Source organism: Rhinolophus sinicus, chromosome 11 (genome assembly GCF_057876585.1).
Source record: "Rhinolophus sinicus isolate RSI-liver-muscle chromosome 11, RSI-T2T, whole genome shotgun sequence".
Lineage (NCBI taxonomy): Eukaryota > Metazoa > Chordata > Mammalia > Chiroptera > Rhinolophidae > Rhinolophus > Rhinolophus sinicus.
Genome location: NC_142511.1, coordinates 27,153,991 through 27,166,565, shown reverse-complemented (window position 1 = coordinate 27,166,565; position 12,575 = coordinate 27,153,991). Strand labels below are relative to the sequence as shown.

The 12,575-nt window shown below is 70.9% G+C and overlaps 3 pseudogenes; all 3 read right to left on the bottom strand.

Moving 5' to 3' along the window:
• Positions 1 to 1,443: 1,443 nt before the first annotated feature.
• On the bottom strand, positions 1,444 to 1,563 carry LOC148756745 (5S ribosomal RNA; annotated as a pseudogene).
• Positions 1,564 to 6,227: 4,664 nt separating this feature from the next.
• On the bottom strand, positions 6,228 to 6,347 carry LOC148756744 (5S ribosomal RNA; annotated as a pseudogene).
• Positions 6,348 to 7,794: 1,447 nt separating this feature from the next.
• Positions 7,795 to 7,914, bottom strand: LOC148756743 (5S ribosomal RNA; annotated as a pseudogene).
• Positions 7,915 to 12,575: the final 4,661 nt, after the last annotated feature.

Sequence of the window (12,575 nt, the reverse complement as noted above, 5' to 3'; positions counted from 1 at the left end):
GCTGGGACCCGGCTCCCGCGCCCCAAGAGCCTGCTCCCGGCCTGTCTCGTGAGCGCCCGCCATGCACATGAGCCGCTCCGGTGGCGAGCATCGACCCGCGGGCCGGCTCTGCCAGCACCGCGTCCCCCCCCAGTCCGGCTCCCCGCCTCTTCCTAATGCCCCTGGCGTGGGCGGCGGGCTACTCCTGGCCGACAGCGAGGCCCCTTCGCGCCACCCGGGGCTCCATGGGACACTGCCACTTCCCTGATGGTGCCAGAAGTCGTGGAACTCTGGCATCCTGGGACTCCCGGCACCCAGACCGGCATACAACCCGCCCCCCTACCGCCACCAGGTTTACCCCCAACCGCAGCCCCAAGGCTGGTGGAGGCCTGAACCAGCAGGCAACCCTGGGCCTGGGAGTTGTGGGAGGACCCCGCGGCGGCGGCGGGGGCGGCTGCGGCGGCGGCGGCGGCGGCGGCGGAGGCAGGGGAGGGTGGCGAGGTAGGCGATGGCAACCGCGTGGATGGCGCCAGGGCGGCGATGGCGGCGGCGACAATGGGGGCTTTGACGGTGGGCGCTGGGACACGGGGGCCGATGGCGGCGGCGGTGGCGGCGGGGGCTGGGGAGGGCGTGAGGGCGGTGCTGGCGGCGGAGGCCGGGAGAGCAGAGGTGGGAGACTGAGCGAGTATGGCATTGGTGGCGGCGGGGGCTGGGGCGGGGGCTGGGAAGATGGCGGTGCTGGAGGCGGGGAGAGCAGAGGAGGGAATTGAGGGAGTGCGGCAATGGCGGCAGCGGGGGCGGGGGAGGGCGTGAGGGCGGTGCTGGCGGCGGAGGCCGGGAGAGCAGAGGCGGGAGACTGAGGGAGTATGGCGATGGTGGCTGCGGGGGTCTGGGGCGGGGGCGGGGGAGATGGCGGTGCTGGAGGCGGGGAGAGCGGAGGAGGGAATTGAGGGAGTACGGATATGGCGGCGGCGGGGGCGGGGGTGGGGGAGAGGGCAGCACTGGTGGCGGAGATGGGGAGCGCGGTGCTGGCGGCCGAGGTGGGGAGAGCACAGGAGGGAGTTTGAGGGAGTTTGGCGGTGGCGGCGGCGGGGGCGGGGACAGGGGCGGGGGCGAGGGCAGCGCTGGCGGGGGGGGGGGGTGGGGGGGGGGTGGGGGGGTGGGGGGGGTGGGGAGCCCGGTGGTGGCGGTGGCTTTGGCGCAGGCGGCGGTGGCGGCGAACGCGAGTCGGCGAAGGATTCGCGATGACGGCCTGCGGGACCGAAGAGGACTGAGAGGAGGGTGTGTGGGGGGAGCCCTGGCCCACGGGCCTGGTGTGCGGCCGGGGCTGCCAGCTTGTAGTGCCGGGCGGCTGACCCTCTGCTGGTCAGGGGGACCTGCGGCTGGCTGGGAGGCTGCAGAGGGGCAAGGGGCGGCAGGGGTTCGGAGGGAGCCACGCCGGAGCGGCGATGCAAAAGGAGACGCTAGCAAAAGCCAACAGGTATTCCCAGGCGGTCTCCCATCCAAGTACTAACCAGGACAGACCCTGCTTCGCTTCCGAGATCAGACGAGATCTGCTGCGTTCAGGGTGGTATGGCCTTAGGCACTGGGACCCGGCTCCCGGCACTCCAAGAGCCTGCTCCCGACTTGCCTCCTGAGCGCACGCGCCATGCTGCTGGGCCGCTCGGGTGGCGAGCATGTCTGCCCGAGTGCCTCCCGCCCGCTCCCCGCCTCCTCCGGTCGCCGCTGGTGTGGGCGACGGGCTACTCCTGGCCCGCAGCGAGGCCCCTTCGCGCCCCCCAGTGGCTCCACAGGCCTCTGTCACTTCCCTGACTGTGACATATGTCTGGGCGCCCTGGCATCCTGGGACTCCCCACGCCCGGAATGGCTTTTACCACGCCGCCCTACCCCAACCCCTCTCATCCCCCCCCCAGCCCCACAACCGCACACCCTCCTTGCTGCTGTGCTGTCCCCACCACTCAGGGCCACCGAGGGGGTCGCAGGGTCCTCTCAGTCCCCTCCACCCTAGGGACGTGCAACCCAGGCCCTGGCCCTGGCCGGCCCCACCCACTGGCCCAAAGCCAGGGAGAGCCACCCGCGACCAGGGGGCAGCACCTCCAGACTGCCGCCACCCTTCGTCACACAGCCTTCTGTCTGGGCCCTCGCCCCTCATCAGCGACCGGCGTCCCGCCCGATCACTGGTCACTTCACTGGCTACACATCACCTCTCCTGACCCAGGGTGTTGAGAGAGAGGATGAGAGAAGGCCAGAGACGGAGCAAGAGGTAGGCGGAGAGAGACAGACGGGGACTGTGGGGACAGACTTGCAGAGAGCACTTTCCAGGCTCTGGGCCTCGCGTGGAGGGGTGCTGCGTGGGGGCTGCACGGACATCAGCTGTTACCGCTTGGCCATCAGCTGTTGCCAGTTGGCCATTGGCCACTGGCAGAGCTGCGGTGGCCAAGCTAGGAAGCGCGGATGGTGGACTGCAAATTGCAGAGGGGCGCGGACTGCAGTGGGCCGGCTTGGTGAGTCTGTTGGTTGGCAGAGAATCGGCCGGCAGGTAGGGGATCGGGCGGCTCCGGCTTGCCGTGTCTCCAAGCCAGCCGCCCGTGAGACATGGTGCTATGAGCTCCCTATCCGTGGCTCTGTTGGTGTTCCTTCTTGGCCTCGCCAAATCCTGGGTTCTTGTGCGGGCAGAGGGACTAGAGTCCCCGCAGGACAGGGACCGACAGACAGAACGGGGGGACAGGGGGACCGGGGGACGGGAGGACCGGGGGACAGGGGACCGGGAGACGGGTGTAAGAGGGGGGACAGGGAGAACGGTGGGTCTGTAGGAACCCGGGGCGGGGGTACCGGGGGACGGGGTACCAGGAGATGGGGGAAGGGGGGCAGGGGGACAGGGAGACCGTTGGAACTGGGAGAACCGGGGGACGGGGGGTCTGGGAGACGGGGGCATGTGGGACGGGGGGAAGGGGTGACCGGAAGATGGGGGGACGGGAGTACGAGAGGGCCGGGGGGACGGGGGTCTGGGGAATGGGGGGACAAGGGGACCGGGGGACCGGGGGGACAGGGGGACTGGGTACTGGGAGACAGTGGGACCAGGGGACGGGGGGACCGGGAGATGGGGGGACACGGTACCAGGGGAAAGGGAGACCGGGGAATTGGGGGACAGGGAGACTGGGGGACTGGGGGATTGGGGGAATGAGAGGACGGTGGGACTGGCGGACGGTGGGACGGAGGGACCAGGAGACCGGTGGATGGAGGGACAGGAGTACGAGGGTACTGGGGGACGAGGGACATGGGGAGGGGGGGACCGGGAAACGGGGGAACGGGGGACCGTGAGACGGGGGGACCGGGAGATGGGGGACCTGGGGCCGGGGGGCCGGGGTGACGGGGGGACCGGGAGACAGAGGGACAGGGGGACTGGAGGGTCGGGGGGACCGGGGTACGGGGGGACCGGGGGACGGGGGGACCGGGGCAACGGAGACGGGGGGGACCGGGGGAACGGCGGATGGGGGGACCAGGGGACCCGCGGACCGGGGGACCGGAGGTTGGGGGGACCGGGGGATAGGGGACCGGGCGACGGGGTGACCAGGGGCATGAATGGACTGGGGGGACGGGGGTACCAGTGGACCGGGAGATGGGGGGACCGGGGGACCGGGGACCGGGGGACGGGGGGACCGGGGGACCGGGGGTTGGGGGACTGGGGGATGAGGGGACCGGGAGATCGGGTACCGGGGAACGGGGCGACTAGGAGACGGGGGACCGCGAGACGGGGGACCGGGGACGGGGTGACCGGGAGATGGGACACCGGGAGACGGGAGACTGTGGGACGGGAGGACCGGGAGACGGGGCGAACGGAGAACTGGGGGATCGGTAGACGGGGGCCAGGGCGATGGGGGAACCGGGGGACTGGGGGACCGGGGGACCAGGGACCGGGGGTTGGGGGTCCAGGGGATGAGGGGACCGGGAGACGGGGGACCTGGGGACCGGGCGACCGGGAGACGGGGGACCGGGAGACGGGGGGATGGGTGTGCGGCCGGACCGGGAGACAGAGGGACAGGGAGATGGGGGGACCGGGGGACCGGGGGAAGGGGGTAACACTGGACGGAGGACCGGGGGACCGGAAGACCGGGCGACCGGGAGACAGGGGACCGGGAGACTGGGGACCGGGAGACGGGGCGACCGGGGAACGGGGGGACCGGTAGAAGGGCGCCTGGGCGCCGGGGGAACCGGGGGACCGGGGGACCAGGAGACGGGGGACCGGGGAACGGGAGACCGGGGGTATGGGGGGACGGGGGGACCAGGCGAAGGAGGGACGGGGGGACGGGGAGACGTTGGGACTGGGGGACCGGGGGACAGGTGGACCGCGAGACGGAGGACCGGGAGACGGGGGAACGGGGGTCGGGGGACCCGGGGAGGGGGGGACCGGGAGACGAGGGAATGGGGGACGGGTGGACCAGGGGCGTGGGGGGACTGGGGGGACGGGCCACCGGGGGACGTGTGGACTGGGAGAGGGTGGATGGGGGTACGGGGGAACAGGGGGATCAGGGGACGGGGGGAACAGGGGACGGGTGGGGGGACCGGAATAGGGGGGATGGTGGAACGTGGGGACGGGGGACCCGGGAGACGGGGGACAGGAAGACGGGGAACCGGGGGAACGGAGACAGGGGTGACGGGGAGACGGGGGTACCGGGGGACGGGGGTACTGCGTGGGGCTGCACTGACATCAGCTGTTACCGCTTGGCCTTCAGCTGTTGCCAGTTGGCCATTGGACACCGGCAGAGCTGCGGTGGCCAAGCTAGGAAGCGCGGATGGTGGACTGCAAATTGCAGAGGGGCGCGGACTGCAGTGGGCCGGCTTGGTGGGTCTGTTGGTTGGCAGAGAATCGGCCAGCAGGTGGGGGATCGGGCGGCTCCGGCTTGCCGTGTCTCCAAGCCAGCCGCCCGTGAGACATGGTGCTATGAGCCCCCTATCCGTGGCTCTGTGGGTGTTCCTTCTTGGCCTCGCCAAATCCTGCGTTCTTGTGCGGGCAGAGGGACTAGAGTCCCCGCAGGACAGGGACAGACAGACAGAACGGGAGGAGGAGTAAGAGGGAGCGAGATGGAAATATACACGTATATGTACATGTATGTGTCTAGACATACAGAGAGACATGGACAGAGACAGAGAAAGAGGGGGCTGGCACGCGGGGAGAGAGCTCCTGAGCCAGAGCCAGAACCCAACAGGCACGTCACAGAGCCAGACAGACATGGGGTGGGGGAGGGTGGGAGGGACGCACATTCGGGCACACGGACTGGGACAGACGCACTGAGGCTGTGTTGAAGTGGTGGCTTCTCCACCGGAGTGTGGTCGTGCCCGGGGCTGGGCTCCGCCAAGGAGGCATTGCCCTGGCGTTGGCAGTCACCATTGAAGCCCCCGGGGCGGGCCGCCAGGGTCTCCGGAGGGCCAGTGGGCTCTGAGCCCCGCCCAGGGACCCGCCCGCGGGAGGAGAGTGGCAGCCCCCAGGCACCCTGGTTGTGAGGATTGTGTGCCTGCGTGCCTGCTCTTCCCTTGTGGCGGTCTCCCCTGGAGTCGATGGCGCGTGGTGTGTTGGGGTGCTGCTCCCGCCGTCCCCTGGTTTGTCCCGGCTCTTTGTGCCCTTTGTGTCGGGGACACCGTGGCCGGCGGGAAGGGAGGGCTCCTGGCTCTTGTGGGAGACGGGAGGGGACGCGCGGGGGTGTGGGGAGAGGTGCCTGCCCGCGGAGACAGAAGACTCCGGTGGGGCGGGGCGGGTGGGCGTCCCGTTTGCCCGAGGACACGCCGATCCTGTGTCTCGGGGCCCAGGGGCAGGCGCAGGGATGGGCGTCCCCTGGGCTCGGGCCGAGGTGCAAAGGACCGGCACGTCCTGGGATGGAGAGAGCCTGGTGGAAGCCTGCGCCGGCAGGCAGCCCTGGGCTTGGGCGTTGGGGGTTGCGGCGGCGGCAGGGTCGGGGAGCGAGAGGGAGCCCTGCGATGGCGGTGGCGGCGGCGGCGACCTAGACGCGGCTGACTGCTGCAGGCTGACGGCCTGCCTCGGCGAAGAGCACTAAGAAGAGGGAGAGGGGGGGAGCCCTGGCCGACAGGCCTGGTGTGCGGCCGGGGATGCGAGCTTGTAGTGCTGGGCGGCTGTCCCTCCTCTGGCCAGGGGGACCTTCGGCTGGCTGGGCGGCTGCAGGGTTTGCAGAGGGGCAAGGGGCGGCAGGGATTCGGAGGGAGGCACGCCGGGGCGGCGGCGCAAAAGGAGAGGCGAGCAAAAGCCTACAGGTATTCCCAGGCGGTCTCCCATGCAAGTACTAACCAGGCCCCTCCCTGCTTAGCTCCCGAGATCAGAGGAGATCGGGCGCGTTCAGGGTGGTATGGCCGTAGACGCTGGGACCCGGCTCCCGCGCCCCAAGAGCCTGCTCCCGGCCTGTCTCGTGAGCGCCCGCCATGCACATGAGCCGCTCCGGTGGCGAGCATCGACCCGCGGGCCGGCTCTGCCAGCACCGCGTCCCCCCCCAGTCCGGCTCCCCGCCTCTTCCTAATGCCCCTGGCGTGGGCGGCGGGCTACTCCTGGCCGACAGCGAGGCCCCTTCGCGCCACCCGGGGCTCCATGGGACACTGCCACTTCCCTGATGGTGCCAGAAGTCGTGGAACTCTGGCATCCTGGGACTCCCGGCACCCAGACCGGCATACAACCCGCCCCCCTACCGCCACCAGGTTTACCCCCAACCGCAGCCCCAAGGCTGGTGGAGGCCTGAACCAGCAGGCAACCCTGGGCCTGGGAGTTGTGGGAGGACCCCGCGGCGGCGGCGGGGGCGGCTGCGGCGGCGGCGGCGGCGGCGGCGGAGGCAGGGGAGGGTGGCGAGGTAGGCGATGGCAACCGCGTGGATGGCGCCAGGGCGGCGATGGCGGCGGCGACAATGGGGGCTTTGACGGTGGGCGCTGGGACACGGGGGCCGATGGCGGCGGCGGTGGCGGCGGGGGCTGGGGAGGGCGTGAGGGCGGTGCTGGCGGCGGAGGCCGGGAGAGCAGAGGTGGGAGACTGAGCGAGTATGGCATTGGTGGCGGCGGGGGCTGGGGCGGGGGCTGGGAAGATGGCGGTGCTGGAGGCGGGGAGAGCAGAGGAGGGAATTGAGGGAGTGCGGCAATGGCGGCAGCGGGGGCGGGGGAGGGCGTGAGGGCGGTGCTGGCGGCGGAGGCCGGGAGAGCAGAGGCGGGAGACTGAGGGAGTATGGCGATGGTGGCTGCGGGGGTCTGGGGCGGGGGCGGGGGAGATGGCGGTGCTGGAGGCGGGGAGAGCGGAGGAGGGAATTGAGGGAGTACGGATATGGCGGCGGCGGGGGCGGGGGTGGGGGAGAGGGCAGCACTGGTGGCGGAGATGGGGAGCGCGGTGCTGGCGGCCGAGGTGGGGAGAGCACAGGAGGGAGTTTGAGGGAGTTTGGCGGTGGCAGCGGCGGGGGCGGGGACAGGGGCGGGGGCGAGGGCAGCGCTGGCGGGGGGGGGGGTGGGGGGGTGGGGGGGTGGGGGGGTGGGGGGGGTGGGGAGCCCGGTGGTGGCGGTGGCTTTGGCGCAGGCGGCGGTGGCGGCGACCGCGAGTCGGCGAAGGATTCGCGATGACGGCCTGCGGGACCGAAGAGGACTGAGAGGAGGGTGTGTGGGGGGAGCCCTGGCCCACGGGCCTGGTGTGCGGCCGGGGCTGCCAGCTTGTAGTGCCGGGCGGCTGACCCTCTGCTGGTCAGGGGGACCTGCGGCTGGCTGGGAGGCTGCAGAGGGGCAAGGGGCGGCAGGGGTTCGGAGGGAGCCACGCCGGAGCGGCGATGCAAAAGGAGACGCTAGCAAAAGCCAACAGGTATTCCCAGGCGGTCTCCCATCCAAGTACTAACCAGGACAGACCCTGCTTCGCTTCCGAGATCAGACGAGATCTGCTGCGTTCAGGGTGGTATGGCCTTAGGCACTGGGACCCGGCTCCCGGCACTCCAAGAGCCTGCTCCCGACTTGCCTCCTGAGCGCACGCGCCATGCTGCTGGGCCGCTCGGGTGGCGAGCATGTGTGCCCGAGTGCCTCCCGCCCGCTCCCCGCCTCCTCCGGTCGCCGCTGGTGTGGGCGACGGGCTACTCCTGGCCCGCAGCGAGGCCCCTTCGCGCCCCCCAGTGGCTCCACAGGCCTCTGTCACTTCCCTGACTGTGACATATGTCTGGGCGCCCTGGCATCCTGGGACTCCCCACGCCCGGAATGGCTTTTACCACGCCGCCCTACCCCAACCCCTCTCATCCCCCCCCAGCCCCACAACCGCACACCCTCCTTGCTGCTGTGCTGTCCCCACCACTCAGGGCCACCGAGGGGGTCGCAGGGTCCTCTCAGTCCCCTCCACCCTAGGGACGTGCAACCCAGGCCCTGGCCCTGGCCGGCCCCACCCACTGGCCCAAAGCCAGGGAGAGCCACCCGCGACCAGGGGGCAGCACCTCCAGACTGCCGCCACCCTTCGTCACACAGCCTTCTGTCTGGGCCCTCGCCCCTCATCAGCGACCGGCGTCCCGCCCGATCACTGGTCACTTCACTGGCTACACATCACCTCTCCTGACCCAGGGTGTTGAGAGAGAGGATGAGAGAAGGCCAGAGACGGAGCAAGAGGTAGGCGGAGAGAGACAGACGGGGACTGTGGGGACAGACTTGCAGAGAGCACTTTCCAGGCTCTGGGCCTCGCGTGGAGGGGTGCTGCGTGGTGGCTGCACGGACATCAGCTGTTACCGCTTGGCCATCAGCTGTTGCCAGTTGGCCATTGGCCACTGGCAGAGCTGCGGTGGCCAAGCTAGGAAGCGCGGATGGTGGACTGCAAATTGCAGAGGGGCGCGGACTGCAGTGGGCCGGCTTGGTGAGTCTGTTGGTTGGCAGAGAATCGGCCGGCAGGTAGGGGATCGGGCGGCTCCGGCTTGCCGTGTCTCCAAGCCAGCCGCCCGTGAGACATGGTGCTATGAGCTCCCTATCCGTGGCTCTGTTGGTGTTCCTTCTTGGCCTCGCCAAATCCTGGGTTCTTGTGCGGGCAGAGGGACTAGAGTCCCCGCAGGACAGGGACCGACAGACAGAACGGGGGGACAGGGGGACCGGGGGACGGGAGGACCGGGGGACAGGGGACCGGGAGACGGGTGTAAGAGGGGGGACAGGGAGAACGGTGGGTCTGTAGGAACCCGGGGCGGGGGTACCGGGGGACGGGGTACCAGGAGATGGGGGAAGGGGGGCAGGGGGACAGGGAGACCGTTGGAACTGGGAGAACCGGGGGACGGGGGGTCTGGGAGACGGGGGCATGTGGGACGGGGGGAAGGGGTGACCGGAAGATGGGGGGAAGGGAGTACGAGAGGGCCGGGGGGACGGGGGTCTGGGGAATGGGGGGACAAGGGGACCGGGGGACCGGGGGGACAGGGGGACTGGGTACTGGGAGACAGTGGGACCAGGGGACGGGGGGACCGGGAGATGGGGGGACACGGTACCAGGGGAAAGGGAGACCGGGGAATTGGGGGACAGGGAGACTGGGGGACTGGGGATTGGGGGAATGAGAGGACGGTGGGACTGGCGGACGGTGGGACGGAGGGACCAGGAGACCGGTGGATGGAGGGACAGGAGTACGAGGGTACTGGGGGACGAGGGACATGGGGAGGGGGGGACCGGGAAACGGGGGAACGGGGGACCGTGAGACGGGGGGACCGGGAGATGGGGGACCTGGGGCCGGGGGGCCGGGGTGACGGGGGGACCGGGAGACAGAGGGACAGGGGGACTGGAGGGTCGGGGGGACCGGGGTACGGGGGGACCGGGGGACGGGGGGACCGGGGCAACGGAGACGGGGGGGACCGGGGGAACGGCGGATGGGGGGACCAGGGGACCCGCGGACCGGGGGACCGGAGGTTGGGGGGACCGGGGGATAGGGGACCGGGCGACGGGGTGACCAGGGGCATGAATGGACTGGGGGGACGGGGGTACCAGTGGACCGGGAGATGGGGGGACCGGGGGACCGGGGACCGGGGGACGGGGGGACCGGGGGACCGGGGGTTGGGGGACTGGGGGATGAGGGGACCGGGAGATCGGGTACCGGGGAACGGGGCGACTAGGAGACGGGGGACCGCGAGACGGGGGACCGGGGACGGGGTGACCGGGAGATGGGACACCGGGAGACGGGAGACTGTGGGACGGGAGGACCGGGAGACGGGGCGAACGGAGAACTGGGGGATCGGTAGACGGGGGCCAGGGCGATGGGGGAACCGGGGGACTGGGGGACCGGGGGACCAGGGACCGGGGGTTGGGGGTCCAGGGGATGAGGGGACCGGGAGACGGGGGACCTGGGGACCGGGCGACCGGGAGACGGGGGACCGGGAGACGGGGGGATGGGTGTGCGGCCGGACCGGGAGACAGAGGGACAGGGAGATGGGGGGACCGGGGGACCGGGAAAGGGGGTAACACTGGACGGAGGACCGGGGGACCGGAAGACCGGGCGACCGGGAGACAGGGGACCGGGAGACTGGGGACCGGGAGACGGGGCGACCGGGGAACGGGGGGACCGGTAGAAGGGCGCCTGGGCGCCGGGGGAACCGGGGGACCGGGGGACCAGGAGACGGGGGACCGGGGAACGGGAGACCGGGGGTATGGGGGGACGGGGGGACCAGGCGAAGGAGGGACGGGGGGACGGGGAGACGTTGGGACTGGGGGACCGGGGGACAGGTGGACCGCGAGACGGAGGACCGGGAGACGGGGGAACGGGGGTCGGGGGACCCGGGGAGGGGGGGACCGGGAGACGAGGGAATGGGGGACGGGTGGACCAGGGGCGTGGGGGGACTGGGGGGACGGGCCACCGGGGGACGTGTGGACTGGGAGAGGGTGGATGGGGGTACGGGGGAACAGGGGGATCAGGGGACGGGGGGAACAGGGGACGGGTGGGGGGACCGGAATAGGGGGGATGGTGGAACGTGGGGACGGGGGACCCGGGAGACGGGGGACAGGAAGACGGGGAACCGGGGGAACGGAGACAGGGGTGACGGGGAGACGGGGGTACCGGGGGACGGGGGTACTGCGTGGGGCTGCACTGACATCAGCTGTTACCGCTTGGCCTTCAGCTGTTGCCAGTTGGCCATTGGACACCGGCAGAGCTGCGGTGGCCAAGCTAGGAAGCGCGGATGGTGGACTGCAAATTGCAGAGGGGCGCGGACTGCAGTGGGCCGGCTTGGTGGGTCTGTTGGTTGGCAGAGAATCGGCCAGCAGGTGGGGGATCGGGCGGCTCCGGCTTGCCGTGTCTCCAAGCCAGCCGCCCGTGAGACATGGTGCTATGAGCCCCCTATCCGTGGCTCTGTGGGTGTTCCTTCTTGGCCTCGCCAAATCCTGCGTTCTTGTGCGGGCAGAGGGACTAGAGTCCCCGCAGGACAGGGACAGACAGACAGAACGGGAGGAGGAGTAAGAGGGAGCGAGATGGAAATATACACGTATATGTACATGTATGTGTCTAGACATACAGAGAGACATGGACAGAGACAGAGAAAGAGGGGGCTGGCACGCGGGGAGAGAGCTCCTGAGCCAGAGCCAGAACCCAACAGGCACGTCACAGAGCCAGACAGACATGGGGTGGGGGAGGGTGGGAGGGACGCACATTCGGGCACACGGACTGGGACAGACGCACTGAGGCTGTGTTGAAGTGGTGGCTTCTCCACCGGAGTGTGGTCGTGCCCGGGGCTGGGCTCCGCCAAGGAGGCATTGCCCTGGCGTTGGCAGTCACCATTGAAGCCCCCGGGGCGGGCCGCCAGGGTCTCCGGAGGGCCAGTGGGCTCTGAGCCCCGCCCAGGGACCCGCCCGCGGGAGGAGAGTGGCAGCCCCCAGGCACCCTGGTTGTGAGGATTGTGTGCCTGCGTGCCTGCTCTTCCCTTGTGGCGGTCTCCCCTGGAGTCGATGGCGCGTGGTGTGTTGGGGTGCTGCTCCCGCCGTCCCCTGGTTTGTCCCGGCTCTTTGTGCCCTTTGTGTCGGGGACACCGTGGCCGGCGGGAAGGGAGGGCTCCTGGCTCTTGTGGGAGACGGGAGGGGACGCGCGGGGGTGTGGGGAGAGGTGCCTGCCCGCGGAGACAGAAGACTCCGGTGGGGCGGGGCGGGTGGGCGTCCCGTTTGCCCGAGGACACGCCGATCCTGTGTCTCGGGGCCCAGGGGCAGGCGCAGGGATGGGCGTCCCCTGGGCTCGGGCCGAGGTGCAAAGGACCGGCACGTCCTGGGATGGAGAGAGCCTGGTGGAAGCCTGCGCCGGCAGGCAGCCCTGGGCTTGGGCGTTGGGGGTTGCGGCGGCGGCAGGGTCGGGGAGCGAGAGGGAGCCCTGCGATGGCGGTGGCGGCGGCGGCGACCTAGACGCGGCTGACTGCTGCAGGCTGACGGCCTGCCTCGGCGAAGAGCACTAAGAAGAGGGAGAGGGGGGGAGCCCTGGCCGACAGGCCTGGTGTGCGGCCGGGGATGCGAGCTTGTAGTGCTGGGCGGCTGTCCCTCCTCTGGCCAGGGGGACCTTCGGCTGGCTGGGCGGCTGCAGGGGTTGCAGAGGGGCAAGGGGCGGCAGGGATTCGGAGGGAGGCACGCCGGGGCGGCGGCGCAAAAGGAGAGGC